This window comes from Suricata suricatta, chromosome 3 (genome assembly GCF_006229205.1).
Source record: "Suricata suricatta isolate VVHF042 chromosome 3, meerkat_22Aug2017_6uvM2_HiC, whole genome shotgun sequence".
In the NCBI taxonomy this organism is placed as follows: domain Eukaryota; kingdom Metazoa; phylum Chordata; class Mammalia; order Carnivora; family Herpestidae; genus Suricata; species Suricata suricatta.
This window is the reverse complement of record NC_043702.1, coordinates 7,277,005-7,294,246: the sequence shown is the minus strand read 5'-3', so window position 1 is coordinate 7,294,246 and position 17,242 is coordinate 7,277,005. Positions and strand designations below refer to the sequence as shown.

The 17,242-nt window shown below is 48.8% G+C and overlaps 1 non-coding gene and 1 pseudogene across 1 annotated transcript; one reads left to right on the top strand and one right to left on the bottom strand.

Annotated features, from left to right (window-relative positions):
• Positions 1–736: 736 nt before the first annotated feature.
• LOC115286272 lies at positions 737–16,531 on the bottom strand (annotated as a pseudogene).
• LOC115288817 lies at positions 8,455–8,562 on the top strand. The gene has a single exon (XR_003907207.1). It is a non-coding gene; the product is annotated as a U6 spliceosomal RNA (small nuclear RNA).
• Positions 16,532–17,242: the final 711 nt, after the last annotated feature.

Below are 17,242 nucleotides of genomic sequence, written 5' to 3'. Positions count from 1 at the left end.
GTGGATGTATTTCCCTGGTGTCTCTCTTATAAGGACACGAGTCATATTGGGTTAGGGCCCCTTTTAAGACTTTGTTTAACCTTAATTACCTCTTTACAGCCTGTCCCTGGGTTACACATATTAGGGGTAGGGCTTCCACACAGATGTGGGGAGAACAGAGACTTCGGCCCCTCTGTCCGTCCCTGTTCGTGGCAGCAGCCTCTCCCGCCATCGGCACAGCTGCCTGTTGCCTCCCTCGGCGTCTTTCAAGTAGTCCTTGTTGCAGACTACATGGTGTCCCCTTCGTAAAGTCCCAGTTTTGGTCTGGTCTCGAGAAGCCCTCTCATGCTATGGACCCTGACCTTGTCACATGTCCCTCCCCTCCTCACCCCACATGCTCCCGTCTTCCTGAACTTTTGAGGTTCAGAAAGCTCCATGCCTATCTGCCCCGCTGGGCCTCTTTACCTTTGTGCTGTTTGCTCTGTCTGGCACCCCCCTCCCCTGCCCTGTCCACCTGGCGGACGCTCATCCACGAAAGCTCCCATTGCCAGGGATAATCCCCAGGGGCACCCTTTGGTCCCCTACACCCTTTTTGGTATTCCCACCTATTTCTTGCATTACAGTCCTTTGTGATCAATTTGCCCTTGCTCCCCGCCCTGACCATGAGCTGCTTCAGCGCAGGGGCTATGCTCCCTTCTCATGCCTCCCTGGTTCAGTTCGGGGTGCCCAGAATATGTGTGCTGCAGGAGCACAAACACTAGGCAGAGGCATAGTGCGGGGCAGGTGCGGGGGGCTGCTGCAGGAACACGGGGCTCCGCAAGGTGGAGACCCACTGCACTGTCCCGGGGCGCTGCTGGAAGCGCATCCTGTCACTGCCCCGGAGCACTCGGCGGGATCTTGGCTCCCAGCGTGCAGGCCTGTCCGTCTAGACGTGAGTCCAGGTGAGGCAGCTGGCACCTGTGTTCTGGGGGCTGGGGTGAGCACTTCTCATGGTGGCCCCCTGGAACCTCCCAGGAACTGTAAGGTGGGCACTAATAACTCTGGTTTTAGTGCTGAGGGAGGAGCTCCGAGTTCCCACGTGGCAGGGCTGGGGTTTACACATCCACATCCAACACTCAGACAGCATCTGAGGTTAAGGCATGGCCGTACCTCTGGGAGGCTGGGGGAGGTCAGCTTCAGGCCCCGGGACTGGGTGGACACAGTCGGCAGAGGGGCTCTTGCTCTCCCGGGCTGTTCAGATTCTGTAACTTTTTTCCTCTTAATACATTGTAAACACCCTTCCATTTTGTGGTGGTTTTAAATTATGTCCACAAATTCTTCGCTACTCCTCCCACAAAAGGTGGAGCCTGATTTTCCTCCTCTCGGAAATGGGCCCATCTCAGTGACACATTGCTATTGAATAGACTGTGGCAGAAGGGATGCTGTGCGTCGTCTGAGGCTAGGTTAGAAAAGGTGAGAGAGCACCCCCCCCAGCTCTTTCTTGGGATGCATGCCCTGGATCCCGTGGTGATGCTGCCCTGCTGCGGACAGCGCCTGGGGGGACAGGGGCAGGAGCGGGGGGAAGAAGGAGAGAGATGCCAAGACACCTGCACAGGACATGTGCTCCTGGAGAAGGAGCGAGCCTGCAGGTAATGCCAGGGCCGGTGCCAAATGGAGCAGAGCCCAGCTCTCCCTGCCAAGCCCTCACAGATTGCAGACTGGTGAGGAAAATACGGTACAGATCTTTCTTGACTTATGTTGAGGGTATATCCTGATAAACCCATTGTAAGTTGAAAATATAAATTGAAAATGCATTTAAAATACCTAGCCTACCAGACATCAAGCATACCCTGAACGTGCTCAGAACGCTCACGTTAGCTACAGTTGGGCAAAGTCATCTGACACAAAGTCTGTCTTATAATAAAGTGTTGACCACATCATGTAACTCAGTGGATACTGTAGTGAAAGTGACAAACATAATGGTTGTATGTATCAGTCGTCGGCTCTTTGTTTGGGTGGCGACTGGGAGATGCAGCTCACCGCCGCCGCTCGGCCTTGTGAGAGGATCACACTGCACATCACTAGCCTGGGAAAAGATCCAGATTAAAAATTTGAAACATGGCTTCCACCGAATGTGTGTTGTTTTTGCGCCATCGTAAAATCAAAGAATCCCGAGTTGAACTATCATATATCGGGTACTGTCTGCAAATGCTGCTGTTGTTTAGGCTTCAAGCTTGGGAGTGGCTTGTTACTCAGCACTGGCTAGCTGGAATAGATGTCAGCAGAACAGTGCTATGCCCCAGTTTTGAACTCCATGACGTAAACGCGTCAGCTTGTACAGCCACTGGACAACCCGTGCGGTGTTCATGTGAACAATACCCCTGTTCATGCGGAGTTTTACAGGTATATAACATATCAGCCCTTTGTCCTCGACGATTGTCCCCTTCCCCCGGCATTTGGGGGTGGTGGGGTGTTGTCTGGTATCCACCTGGGTCAGTTCCTCCACGCTGTAGCCGCCGCTCCTCCATGCTGGTTTGGCCGCCCTGGGCCTCGGCTCCCTCGTGCCCCCCCGGGACCCCCGGCCTGCCTTCATCCGTGTGGTGTGCTCTCCTTGGGCCAGTACCTCTTCTTCGGACATTCCGTGAACCCCTGTTTTTCCACATCCCTCTGTGGAGAAATTGGCCTTGCCTACCTGAGTGCAGTGCTGAGGCCTCTAAGTCTTGGCTGTTCTCTCTCCACTTGTCAAGGAAAAATACAGATTCTCAGCAGTAAGGAAGACTACTAACAACTAACGTTTATTGAATAACTTTTCTGTTCAGGGCGCTTGGTTTGGCACTTTACGTGGATCACATGGTTCAGTTCTGACATTGACCTTTGGAAGCTTGCATCATTATTGGTTTTTTTTTTAAGATGATGAAACTGGAGGTCAGGTGACACGACCCAGGGTCATACAGCTAGAAAATGGTGCGGTCTCTGCTCTCAGCAGTCTGTAGAACTGCCTCCCTGGATCTCTGTTACAGAAAAGAATTCCCTGAACTCCACTCAATTCCAGGGTGGATGGCACTTGCATTGTTAAAGGGCGGCGAGTCACCTTTAGTCACCCTTTTGCTTCCAGACCGCGCCTGACGCCCATAGATTCATTCATTCTCCAAGTATTGTTTGTCTGCGGTGCGTCAGGCCCGAGCGGTGTGAAGGAACCAGAGGATTCCTGTGACTTCGCAGAGCTTTTGTTCCTTTGGGGAGATAGGCAGTAAAGGAGTAAAAGAGGTAAAAACCGGCCCCATTACCGGGAGTGTGGGGAAAGGTTCCACATAACAAAGACAGCTTCTTGGGGGTCAGCTTCAAAGGAACCACAGGCTTGGTTCTAGCTTTGTGTGTGTGTTTGCGGTGTGTGTGTGTGTGTGTGTGTGTGTGTGTGTGTGTGTTTAAATTTGAAATGGTTGCCTGGTTCACTTCTGGGAGAATGAGGGCATCTTGCCTGAGCACGTGGCAGTGTGAAGCCTGGGTCCTCTGGTTATAGTTTCTTCACTCAGTTATAACCTCTTTAGGAGAAATTCCTAGAGGTGGAATGTTTGAGATTCAGAATGGCTGGAATTTTGAAGGTCGTTGGTACATAGAACCGAACCTCCCCGAGGGCCTTGCTGACTTACACTCTGGCCGGCTGCACACGCCAGAACTTCGCCACACTGTGTCGGGGGGCCCTGGCGGTTTCCAGAGGGTGCCCTGCTGGGGTTGCGAACTTGGTGTGTGCGCCTCGTGTGACAAGCCCCGAACTGGCACTAGACCTTGCCATTGTTTTCCATTGTAGCCAATCCGATTAAGGGGGAATGGTGTCTCTTTGTTGTTATAGTTTGAATTTATTTAATTACCAGTGAAGATAAATATTTTTCATATGCTGGTTATCCCATTGCATTTCTTCTTTTGTGACTCTTTCTTGTTCTTGTCCCTCATTTCTCTACTGGGGCTGTTGGTTCTTTAGAATATCTAAGTACTACCCAGAAGTCCCCAGCAGAGGGCAATAGTGCACCAGGATGCTGCAGAAATGGTGTTGGAACCTGAACCTTAACCATGTTATTTTTGACAGAGCCTGGGTCCCGGGGTGTTAGCATCAGTGGGTTCAGGGGGAGCTTAGAACAGACAAGATGGTTACTTTCCTATCTAAAGTGAATTATTTGTCTGAAAGTCTGTGGGTGGGTTTGGAGCAAGATGATGACTTTGAAAGGCCAAGACCGTAGGCCCCAGAGTGGTAAATGAATTCTATCTGGTAGGAGACATCCAGGAGCCCTTAGGTGGAAGGCACTTGTCACTGTGGCACTGAGTCCCAGGTTGTTGCCAGAGCAAGGGTGTGTATGTGCACACACCCCAACCTCCAGAAAGGGAGCTGGCCACACTTTCGTGTATGGCAGGCTCTCTCCGAGCTGTCTTGGTCTCAGTCTCTCTGAGAAACCGAAGCAACATAATAGGGACGGCCTGGTGACGATTGTGGAAGTGGAATTGTGAAGGACAGGGGACTTGTGAGTGCTGCCCCAGGAGCTAGATGAGCCTCCGGGAGATAGGGAGCCCTGGAATCACATGCAGAATCATCTATGCACTTACACGTCTTCTTTTGAAAAGCACTTAATTTTGAGACAATTACAGATTCCACTGCAGAAGTCGTTGCAGAAAGAGTAGAGCCCCATGTACCTTTCACCCAGTTGCCCCCCTCCCGTAACTTTCGCACAATATCTAAACTAGGAAATGGACATTGGTGCAATCCAGGCCTTATTCGGATGCCATGACCTTTACGTGCATTCATGTCTGTGCATGGCCTTACTGTGCTATGCAAACAGGCCTAGACACCGTCTTTTGGACTTCTAGTTCTGTGCAGCGAGCATACCCGTATTTGTGTAAGTCACATGTTAGTAGCACTTTGTTACTTTCAGCCACAACGTTCCTAACATACACCCTAACATACACCCCGTTGCAAGGTGCAGAAAATCTGGTGCAAACTGGCTCAATTTTTAAAAAAAGAAGGGGTGCCTGGGTGGCTCAGTCAGTTGAGCATACAACTTTTTTTAAAGAGTTTTATTTTTGAGAGAGAGTAAGAGAGGGTGGCGAAGGGGCAGAGAGAGAGGGAGGCACAGAATCTGAAATAGGCTCCAGGCTCTGGGCTGTCAGCAGACCTATGCGGGGCTCAAACTCAAGAACTGCAAGATCATGACCTGAGCTGAAGTCGGATGCTTAACTGACTGAGCCACCCATGTGCCCCAAACGTCTGACTCTTGATTTTGGCTCAGGTCATGATCTCAGGGACGTGGGATCGAGCCCTGATTTGGGCTCTGTGCTAGGCATGGAGTCTGAGATTCTCTCTCTGTCTCTCTCTCTCCCTCCCTCTTTCCTCCATGCCTCTCTCTCCCACTCTCATGCTCTCTTTCTCAAAAAAAAAAAAAAAAAAAAAAAAAAGGAAGGGGAGGAATATTGGTTCATGTAATAAAATCCAAAGAAATGACTCAACGGGCCCCAGGGGTTCAGAATGTCAGCAGAAGTCTTGCTCCATTTCTCTGGAATGTCCATGGCCCTGCATGCTTTGAGGTTTGGCCTTATTCTCGGACACCTTCCCTCAAGATCAACAGAAGCTGCCACAGTCCTGGACCTTCCATCCCCACTGCACATGACCCGGAAGTGAGGGATGAGGGACTGGGGGGATTGCATCACTTTCTACAGGAGTGTGAGGTTCGTTCTAACCAGACCAGTGTCAGTGCCTAGCCTTCAACCAATCACGGGGCCAAGGGCATGACCTTCACTGATGGGCTCGTGCCTGGACTCCTAACTGCTCCTTGAACACCTGGAGACAGGGATGTTTTATTGGTTTGATCTAAACTTAAACTGGAAATGAGAGGGGCACCTGGGGGTCTGTTGGTTAAGCATCCGACTTTGGCTCAGGTCATGATCTCACGGTTTGTGGGTTCGAGCCCCACGTCAGGCTCTGTGCTAGCAGCTCAGAGCCTGGAGCCTGCTTCAGATTCTGTGTCTCCCTCTCTCTCTGCCCCTCCCCTGCTCCCGCTGTCTCTCTCTGTCTCTCAAAAATAAACATTAAAAAAAATTAAAAAAAACATTTTTGGGAAAAAAACTGGAAATGAGATTATCCCACCTGACCACATGGGAGATGGGAGGTGTCTGAAAAGAACTGAGGTGCTACCGCTGGACAGTAAAGCACAGGGTCCACTACCTCCGGCACGGCGCTCCTCTCTGGTCAAATCAGCTGTGACGGGGGGACAGCACCATATAGTTCAGACATGGCTACTGGGGTGGGGGTGCAGTTCTTGCATCAAGGGGGTGACCGCTGGACAGATCCCTGGGAGGTTTCCACCACAACGGTGGCCCATGCCTCCACGTCCCTGTTCTGAAGGTCTCCACACACCCCAGGATGTTAAGTGGGTTGTGGCACCTCTTGCCATCGCTGCGGGCCTGGCACAGGTCTGCAGGAGCCCAGCGGGCCGCTTAGGAGATGCTGTGGTTGGACAGGGTCTTGGGTTTGAGCTGCACGTGCTAGGCAGGCTGAGGACGTGTTTAGGTAGGAGCCCTCCTCTCCCTGCCCCACGGCATCTACACCGCGTTCACTGGACACCTGCTCTGGCTGTCCAGTCGGACATCACTTTCCTGCTGGACTCTTCCCTACCCCCACCGTGAAGCCCACCCAGTCCGAGGGGGCACAGAGGTCTTTAGAGAAAGACTCTCCTGTGGCAAGGTGGCTTCTAGGGCCTCTCAATACTTTGGTTTATGGAAAAGCTCAACATTTCCCAAAGTGCGCTCTTTTGTACCATGGTGTTACGTGACACGTGCACCGATTTTTTAACATTCCTTCTTAAATAATCTTTTTACTTAATTTTTTTTGAATAGAGATAAAACTACACAAAACAAAGAGCTTAATGAAGTATAAGGCAAACACCCCAAATGCTCCCGTAACCCAGGAGGTGGGATGTTGTAGCCGGCTACTCCAGAAGCACCTCCACCTCCCCTGTCCATGTCCCCGTGTCCAAGTCACAGTCACACCCCGCCGGGAGTGACCACTGCCTGGCTTGTATAGTAATCACTGTCTTGGGTTTCTTTGTGGTCCCAGCATCCAAGTGTGCGTCTCTAGAAATGATGGCTCCGTCTTTCCCGCTTTAAAAAATATATCTTTACCTCCTTTTTGTCTTTAGAGTCTCTTATCTTTTTCCTTTCATTTTGTCTGTTGAATTCAGGCCGTTTGACTGTAGCGTTTCCCACAATCACGGGGTTTGTTTGCTGCCTACTCGGGACATTTCAACGTGCTCCATTGCCCTCTGCCTCTGTCGCTTGTCGGCAGCTGGATCGAGAAGCTTGATCCGACTTAGCTTCTGTCTTTTTGGCAAGACTCTAGGTGGTGATGTGTTCCTTCATCAGGGGCCACATACCGTCAGGCTGTCTCTCCTTCGGTGGCGCTCGTAGCTGTGGATGCCGGTCCCTAGATCCATGAATTCCCTGGGGGTCCAGAATGGGTGGTATGGTTCACATTTTATTGCTTATTAATTTTGTCATTCCACACAATTTATAAGTAAATAGACTGAGAAATCTTGAGAGTGTTAAGCGGATGGTGGCCACGCTGACGAGACTGTCCCCGTGTTCCACCTGAGGCCGTGCGGAGGGCCTCAGCTGCCGCCACCACAGAATGATGACATGTTAATTCCATCACTTCTTTTTCATTTCTGTGCTGGAATTCTTTATAAACAGATGCTTCCTTTCATCCACCATGAGGTTACCCAGTGGTAGAGCTCGTGTGGAAGAGGCAGGATGAATGCCATTAGTCCTTATATTTATCAGTTTGTAAAATAATAAACTGGTTCCTCCGGAGGTGACCGGGTCAGTTTTTCAACATCATTATGAGCTCACGGATTTAAATAAATCTGGTGAGTTTCTGTTTGTTGCAGTAGTTACTTTGTTTGAAGCTCAAATCATCCTGTCATCGGCCGGTGGGAACCTCTGTGTTATTTTGACGCGACCCTGGTCCACATGGAGCCTTTCTCTGATGGCCAACGCGCTGCCGTTCATGTCAAGATGTTCCTGACTTCTTTTGTATTTTCTCTTCTGACCCGCGGTCGGTCACTCCTCCACGCGGCTCTGACTGTTAATGGGAAATGGCATTTTGCGAGCACAGGGATCCTGGCTGCCTACAAATTGGTCATTGTTACCAGGCTTGTTCAATGGGCGGAGCTATTCGATATAGATAGAATGATAGATTAAAAACCTCCTAAGTTCATACTGTTTTTCCAATTAAATTTCAGGACTATAGATTTTTTAATTTAATCTTTTAAAAAATTACAGCTGTCTCTTCTTTCTTTCACACTGAGAATCCTGATTTTTAGGACACAGGGGATGATAGTTAAAATAGCTCATAATTACTCATTTGTTTTAGGCTACATTACACACACAACAGGGAATATCAATACTCACGCTGCCACCACCAGAATGATAGTCGGGAAGAGCTGGAAAGTTCTCGTGCTCGCTCGGGTGGCGCATATGCCACAACTGGAGCGATACAGACCAGAGGAGCATGGCCCCTGCACACGGGTGACATTCAAAATTTGTGACACGTTTATTAAAATAAAAAGTTCTCACCCTAATTTTTATAGCTGTTCTGTATTAAATTTTTTTTTAATTTGTGATTTTGAGACAGAGAGAGAGATGGAATGTGAGTGGGGCAGGGACAGAAAGGGAAACACAGAATCCAAAGCAGGCTCCAGGCTCTGAGCTGTCAGCACAGAACCCAACATGGGGCTTGAACTCATAAACTATGAGATCATGACCTGAGCTGAAGTCAGACGTTTGACTGACTTTTTTATTAAAATATTTATTTATTTAGTTAGAGAGAGAAAGAGAGACAGTGCAAGTGGGGAAAGGGGAGAGAGAGAGAGAGAGAGAGAGAGAGAGAGAGAGAGAGAGAGAGAGAGAGAGAGAATCCTAAGCAGGCTCCACTCTTAGCAGGAGCCTGATGTGGGGCTCGATCCCATGACCCTGGGATCATGACCTGAGACAAAATAACGAGTCTGGACCCCTAAGTGACTGAGCCACCCGGCCCCCCTAGCTGTTCCGTATTTCCGTCAGTAGAGCTCATAGCTTTCATATACCATATTCTCTGCCATTAAAATATCGTACAATTTTGGTTCTACAAGTAATTATGTATTTAATGTTCTCTGCTAGTTCTTCTGATATAGCGACTAATCTTGGCCATCTGAGACTTGCTCTCTAGTAAATTCTTCAGGAAGCGCTCCTGGGAACAATAGTGCCTGAGTTCTTGGACTTTGATTGCAGTTTGTATCTTTTATACTTGAAAGTCCGTTTTCTTGAATATGAAATCCTTGGCTCAGACTTTTGCCGTAGGTAGGTCACACCATTTTTTTTTCCTGATACAAAGAAGTGCTGTTGACAAGTCTGATGACAATCTCATTTTCTTTCCCTTATGAGTCACTTGTTCTTTTTCACTTCCGTGATTAAAGGGTCCCTGCACCTCTTAATATCCAGTAAATTTACTAAAATGTGTCTTGGTGTGGCTCATTCTGAGTCCGTTTTCTCAAGCATATTGTATTCTTTTTTTTTAACATATAGGCACCAATTACTAATCTACTTTGTCTCAGCTTCCAAAACCGTCTCCACTGGGGACTCTGCAATAATGGAGCTAAACTGCATAGCTATTTCTCCTTTGTGAGCTGGCCCAGTGCTAAACTTTGTCAGTAGAGGGCGCTGTAGGGGCGCCAGAGGAGGAAGAAGGGGTTTCTCTTCCTGACTCTGCTGTGCCTCTTGCCCCAGGCTCATGCAGTGTCTGCCCCGCTGGTGGCCCGCGGCACAGGGCGGCACTGGGCGCCACCTGTGGAGGGCTTCCCCTGGCATACCCTTGGGTGGTTTCAGCTTCAGCAAACGTCTCCACCACCCAGCGAGTCACTGCTGTGTCTCCTACAAGGTCTTGGTACCAATCCTGAGCAAGGAGGCCCTTTTCTTGGTTCCTCTGTCTCAGCCCTAGGTGCAGAGGCTTCTCCCTTTATCTACTACTTCTGTGTTTTTTAAAGTTCCTTTTACTCTTTACTGACCATTCCTCCGTTATTCCAACCTCCTGTTAGAGTTAGTAATCCTTTATATGAAACTTTTCCTATTCACATTTCTTTGTGGTTTCTTTTTTCTTTCATTTTTCATTTTTTAAATGTTTCTTCATTTTTGAGAGAGAGAGAGAGCATGAGCAGGGGAGGGGCAGAGAGAGAGGGAGACACAGAATACACAGCAGGCTCCAGGCTCTGAGCTGTCAGCACAGAGCCCGATTCAGGGCTCGAACTCAAGAACCACAAGATCATGACCTGAGCTAAAGTCAGACGCCCAACCGACTGAGCCACCCAGGTGCCCCACTTTGTGGTTTCTTCTAAATGGGTCCTGACTAATGCAATGCAATATCAAATCTCTGTGCCCCCCTTTATTTTAAATTAATTTTTAATTTAATTTTTATTGTTTTTATTATTCTGTTCTCTTGTTCTGAGATTCATTTTCAGGGACTCCTTTGCATACTTCCAGTATTTGTCATTTTCTCTTGAACTCCTTTATGTGTGCTTTTCTTTCCTGATTTAAAAAATTCCTACTTTTCACATTTTATGTCTCACGAGGCATCATCTGATTTGCTCCTGTATTTCTTCTGATTCAGACTTCATATCTAAAATTATTGTTTCTTTTATTTCTAAATCTATCCTGAGTGCTGTCATCTCACTTCTGGGCTTTTCTCGTTCTGACTTTTGTAATGTCTTTTTTCTTGACTTGGAATATTTAGTATAGTTTCACTTATTGTCTGTATGGACGATATTTTTCTTCTTATTATCTTTTTTTTCTTACAGACTTTAGGTGGGATTTTAACATTGATAATTTGTGTTGCTCATTTTTTAAAAAATGTGTTATTCTCTGAACTTTTGTAATGAAGTGGGTTGAGGAATATTTCCTAACTTCTGTCATTTTAATATAGTGTTTTAAAAAAAGAATTTTTAGAACTAATAAGCAAGCTCAACAGCATTGCAGGGTATCAGGTTTATATTAAAAGAGTTTATATTAAAGGTTTATATTAACTGAGTTGCTCAGTTGATTGAGTGCCGGACTTCAGCTCAGGTCATGATCTCATGGTTCACAAGTTTGAGCCCCGCATCAGGCTCTGTGCTGACGGCTCAGAGCCTGGAGCCCGCTTTGGATTCTGTGTCTCCCTCTCTCTCTGCCCCTCCCTTGCTCACACTCTGTCTCTCTATCTCTCTCAAAAATAAATAAACATTTAAAAATAAAAAAATTTTCATTTACAGTAACACCAAAAAGAATGAAATGAGTAACTTTGACAGTGGAAGTGTAAAAATTATAGTCTTAAAATTACAAAATGTTGAATTTAAAAATTCCAAGTAGAAAGACATTCTAGGTTTATGGATCAAAAGGCTTAATACTATTAAACTGGTAATATTCCCCAAATTGATCTATAGACCCAATGAAATCTCTGTCAGAATTCTAGCTGGCCTCTTTCCAAAAACTGACCAACTGATCCTAAAATTCATATGGACACTCAAGAGGCCTAGCACAACAAAAATATCTTGAAAAGGAAGAAATTTGGAGGACTTTACAATTTCAGAATTTACTAAAAAAAAAAAAAAACCACAACAAAACAGTGATTAAGACAATGTGGTGGTGGCATAACGGTGGACACATTGATCAATGGAATAGATCTCAGACTCCATAAATAAACCTCAAATTTGTAGTCAATTGATTTTTGACAAGGTTGCCAAGACAATTCGTGGGGGAAAGAACAGTATGGCGGTGTGTGTGTGTGTGTGTGTGTGTGTGTGTGTGTGTGTGTGGTGGTTTGTGTGTTTTGAAGACCTTACTGGCTTTACTAAGTGATACATGGATCAGGCAGCATCTCATCTAGCAAGCAGAGGGGTGCTCTGAGATTAGGGTTCTCAACAGACAGCACTGTGACAACGGCTTATCCAGATGCAAACAACTGAAGTTGCATATCTATCTCACACTAGATACGAAATTAGCCCCAAATGAGTCTTAGACCTAAATATGAGCTAAAACCATAAACTTTTTAGAAAAAATAGGGATAAATCTTGTCACCTTGGATATGCTAATGGCTTCTTAGATATGACACCAAAAGCATAAGAAACTAAGACAAAAAATAGGTAAATTGGACTTCATCACAATTAAATCTTTCGTGCTAAAGACACCAACAAGCAATAAACTATTTTTTAAAAAGTTGTATGGAAACCAATTTGACAATAAACTGTTTAAAAAAAAATAAAGACACCAACAAGGAAGTTAAAAGACAACTTACTGAATGGAAGAAATTCTGTATCAGATAAGGAGCTGGCATCTAGATCGTATACGGAGCTTCTAACTCAATAACAAAAAGGCCAAAAACCTGAATTGTGGTATAAGAAGAAAGATGCTTGGCCCTTGTGTTTGGTTTCTGGCACGGAGCTCCTAAACCCTGGGATTTCCTGAGTGATACGTGTGACCGGAGCATCTTTTGTCCCAATGGGTGACTCTTCGTCCACCTCCAGGTATCCTTTTCCCCCGAGTCCACCGAGCGGTTCCACTGGTGTAGGATGGGCTGCTGCGTCCGAGGTAATAGAGCCATCCGGAGGGGCAGGAGGGGGGGGAGCACAGGGTTCATGGCCCGGGTCCTCTGTCCTGAAGGTTTGTCCTCAGTCTTGGCATCTCTGGTCAGGCTTCTCCGCGGATCCCAGAGCAGATACGGCTGGGGAGGGAGAGTGGGGGAGACAAAGAGAGAGACATGGAGTATGATATGGGTGGGGCAGGGCAGCAGTACGGACAGACCGGAGAGGGATCTGAACCATAGGGTTCTGGGTATTTGTGAGAGAAAGGGAGAGTAAGGCCCCCCGGGACCCCACTCTGCCCTTGGGGGAGCCCGTTCTCCCTGCCGCGTAGTCAGCTAGCACCCTGGCACTGAGACAGTCTGGCTGGGGAAGGGGTGACCCCATACGCCCTTCTCTGTCTTGCGCTTCTCCTGCGTCTGGGGTTGGCCCTTTGGATGCCTGTGTCCTCTTCAGGAGTCACCTTGTGAACCCCACCCCTGTGGCCCTAAGGGGCAAGATCAGCAAGAAGGGGCAGAGTGAAGGCTCCCTGGTCCTGTGTCAGGGACATCGCTGAGGCTGGGCTGGCAGGAGGCTGTTTGCCACCCCCCCCCCCCCGATGGCCGTGCCTCTGGCCTGCCCCAAGCTTCTCCCCGAAGCCCACTGGGGTCCGAGTGGCTCTGCCGGGAAGCTGGGTAGGCATCTCCGTTGAGCCCGGGCATCCCCAGAAACAGGTCTCCGATCCTGAGAGGTTGAAAGAGCCACCAGAGCCTGCAGAGGAAGGGGTGTCTGGGAGCTGGTGGGGCTGTGGCCCCCCCGGGTGACTGGCACGGGTGTCTTGACCCCATAGGTATCTGCCTCCTCTCAGAACTTTCCAGTCTTCTTATACCCAATCCGCTTGCTGTCAAACCAGTTGGAGACCCGAGAGACCCCACACTTGTTGGCAGGCTCCTCCTCCTCCGCCTCCTCCCGAGGCTCCCGGTTACTCGGGTACAAATACTCCCCGGGGACCTCAGTGGCCTGTGTGCGGAAGCTGCGGCCTTCTGTCCGGCGGCCAAGAAGGGAACGCAGGGTGGTGACAGCCTCACAGGTGCTCTGCCTGAGTTGCGTCTGGACGGCGTCGAACTTTCCACGGATGGCGTGCGCTGCGTCTCCTCGGGTGCAGGCCCAGGGCGGCTCTGTTCCCGCAGCAGGCTCACGGCGAGGGGTGTGAACTGCTGCATGTGTCTCCAGCTCCGAGTGCTGGATGTGGCGGATCTGAGCAGGTGTGCTGCGACAGCCCAGTTGTCGGGGGACACGCCGGCCCCGGAGCTCCCCACTTCTGAGGCCCAGCCCCACCCTCTGCCGGAAGCTGCCGGAAGCATGTTGTGCGGGCGCATCAGCTGCGGGCCCAGCAGCTGCCCTGGGTGCTTGGGACGCCGAGGCCGGTTTGCTCCTTGGTTTCACCCAGGACACCAAAGAGAGCAGGCGTCACGCGGTGGCCGTCGAGGGTGTGTTTCTTGGCCAGGGCCTCATCCAGTTTCTGGTCGCGAGGGTCATTATCTGCTGCAGAATGTCCCTGATGTCTTGCTTCCCTCGGCCTCCCCGGACCCCTCTCCCCACTACCCCACCCGGGTCTCTGCCACTGGGAGTCATGCCAGGGCCCCCAGGCTCCCCACCCACCAATCCCAGGCACCCTTGGCCCTCTCCCTGCTCGGCCCCTTCCCCATGCCTGGTTAGGGGCTGCTGCTCCCTCTGCCCCAACCCCCCCTCCCTCCCAGCTCCCCCTGGAAGGAGGTCTGGGATGCCAGCTGGGCCCCCAGCAGGAGACCGGAGCCCCAGGCAGCAGCAGAGAAAATGGAGCCAGAGAGAAGAGGCTCAAGGAAGGGTGAATATGAGAGAGAGAGAGAGAGAGAGGGTAGAGAGAGAAGGGGGGGAGCGAGGCAGGAAACTGGAAGAGGAAAGAGGGGCCCACCTCTAGGGATCTCCAGGACAGGGGCTGGTTCCCAGAAAGACCAAGCCTTGTCTAGAAGCTTGGAACTTCCCAGCCCAGCCCCCAGCCTCCAGGGAGGGGAGGGGGGCTGGAGTTTTCGATAGCCACCAATGGCACAGTAATGCCTCCATGACAGACCTCCACAAGAATGCCTAACGGACAGGGTTTGGAGAGCTTCTAAGTAGAGGACGTGTCCGCATGTCAGGTGGGTGGCACAGCCCAGCTCCGTGAGGACAGAGGCTCCTGTGCTGAGGACTCATTGGAGTTTTCCTGAGCTTTGTGAGTTGTCCTAGCAAATTATTGAACCTGGGGTGGGTGGGAACCCCTGACTTTTAGCCAAGGTGGACAGAAGTAGAGGTCACCTGGGGACCTTAATACTTGCAGCTGGCTTCTGAAGTGGGGGCACTCCGTGGGGCTAAGCTCCTAAACCCATGGAGTCTGGTGCCAACTCCGGGTAGTGTTAGAATAGGATTGGATTGTTGGACACCCCGTTGGCATTGGAGAGTGGGAGACGGGAGGTTGGAAAAGACACCATGTGTTTGGAGTCAGGAGAGAGGAAAGTAGCCTCTCACCGATTAAAAACTGGGCAAAAGATCCAAATACGTATTTTTCGAAGAGGCATACAAAGGCCGATACCTGTGAAAAGATGCTCGACATCATTTATCAGGGAAATGCAAATCAGAACCACAATGAGATACCACTCCACACCCACTAAAATTGCTATAATCAAAAAGAAAAAGCAGGTGTTGGTAAGAAGGTGGAGCAATTGGAGCCCTCACACACTGCTGGTGGTGATGTAAAATGGTGCGGCCACTTTGGAAGATGGTCTGGTGGGGCCTCAACAAGTTCAACATAGAGTCACCATCTGACCCGGCAATTTCACTCCTGGGTCTATGCCAAGAGAATGGGAAACATGTCCACACAGAAACCGAACACAAATATAAGCCATTCTTTCCGTTGGGGGTGGTGCTGGTCAGACAGGGTCAGGTGGAGTCCTGACTAGGTATTCTTACAAGTCTCTTTTTCCTCACTCTTGGAGGGCAATCTTTTCTCTCCTCTGGCACATTTTTGGAGAAGCCTTATTGTAAGCCCCAAGGAGAACCATCAAACACTATAATGAATCTACCTCTACAGCAGGGCCTCTGGGTATGGGGCCTGAAAAGTGACTGTAATCCTATGAAATCAGTAAGTTTGGCCCCAGGCGTGTGCACTTCTCACTGTTTGGTCAAGCGTCCCAAAGAGACACGAGGGTGATGGTCCGTCATTCTCTGCCATGAAGAGTGAGTCCGTGGACCTCCACATTTAAAGTGTTTTAGCGAGTGCTCTAACAGGAACGGCAGACTGTAGGTGGTTGTCCAGCCATTTGGGCGTTCCTCTAAGAGGCAGCTGGGAGAGGATGAAATTCTCACACAGGAGATACGTGTTCAGAAACCTCAGTCAGTCCTGACATTCCACGACCTCATAAAAATGCTAACATCCTTTTTCTCATCCATATATAACCTTTGGAAAAATTAACCGGGCCTCAGCCATAATTTACGTGGGCAAACAATGCTCCATTTCAACCCTGTCATCGAGAAACTTCCTTATCTTTGTCACTAAATGACACACAGACGTTTATTATCTGCCACTGAAGGTTTCTTTTTATGGCTCTTTGGAGATACATGAGCCTCCAACAGAAACGGGAGAGTCAGAGCGCTACACAGCAAAACAGCCAACTTTCACCAAGAGTAGGCTCCCGCTGTAGCCTGATGCTCAGTAAATATTTTTGGAACTGTGTCCTTCTCAGAGGAAAATGCCTGAAGTCACATCTAGGAGCTAACACTGGGACCACCTTCAAAGCTCAGGGATTGTAAGGCTTGGTGGTGGTCAGTCCTCTGTCCCTCCCTGCCTCCCGTCCCTGCCATTTATGCCCGACTCTACCAGCCCTGACCTTCTCCACCAGGATGAGACCTGGGGAGAGTTGTGTCTCTTTAGTTTTCCAGATGTGCTTCAGAATCATTTGGGCGCATTTCCTAGAAATTTCCATTGAGATTTTGATTCACATTATTTAATTATTTAAAAAATTTTTTAAATGTTTATTTTTGAGAGAGAGAGAGAGAGAGAGAGAGAGAAAGAGAGAGAGAGCATAAGCAGGGGGGAGGGGGCAGAGACAGATGGAGACACAGAATCTGAAACGGGCTCCAGTCTCTGAGCTGCCAGCACAGAGCCTGATGTGGGGCTTGAACTCACAAACTGCGTGATCATGACCTGAACTGAAGTCGGATGCTTAACAGACTGAGCCACCCAGGTGCCCCAACATTACCTTAAATATATACAATCAATTTGAAAAATTTCAAATCATTACAACATTGAGTCTTACCATGAACATGGCATGTATTTTTATTTTCTTGTCTTCGTTTAAAACTCTCAGTTTTTATATAGTTTCTGCACATTAATTGTTAAACTAATTTTAGGGTATTTTATTACAGTTGCTATAGGGTGTGTGCTTTCACAGTTCCCCTGTTCTTTGGCTTTCTGATTGTCGTACAGAGGAAATGAACTGATTTGTGAATTATTTGGTATCCACTCACTTTACCTAAACTATTATTAGTCCTAAGAATTTTTCATCTGGTAATTTTAGGAATAAAATTGCATTATCAACAAATGATCATTCTGTCTCCTGCCTTTCCCTTCCCCTAGCTGAGCTTCTTTTTCAGCTGTTTCTTATTGC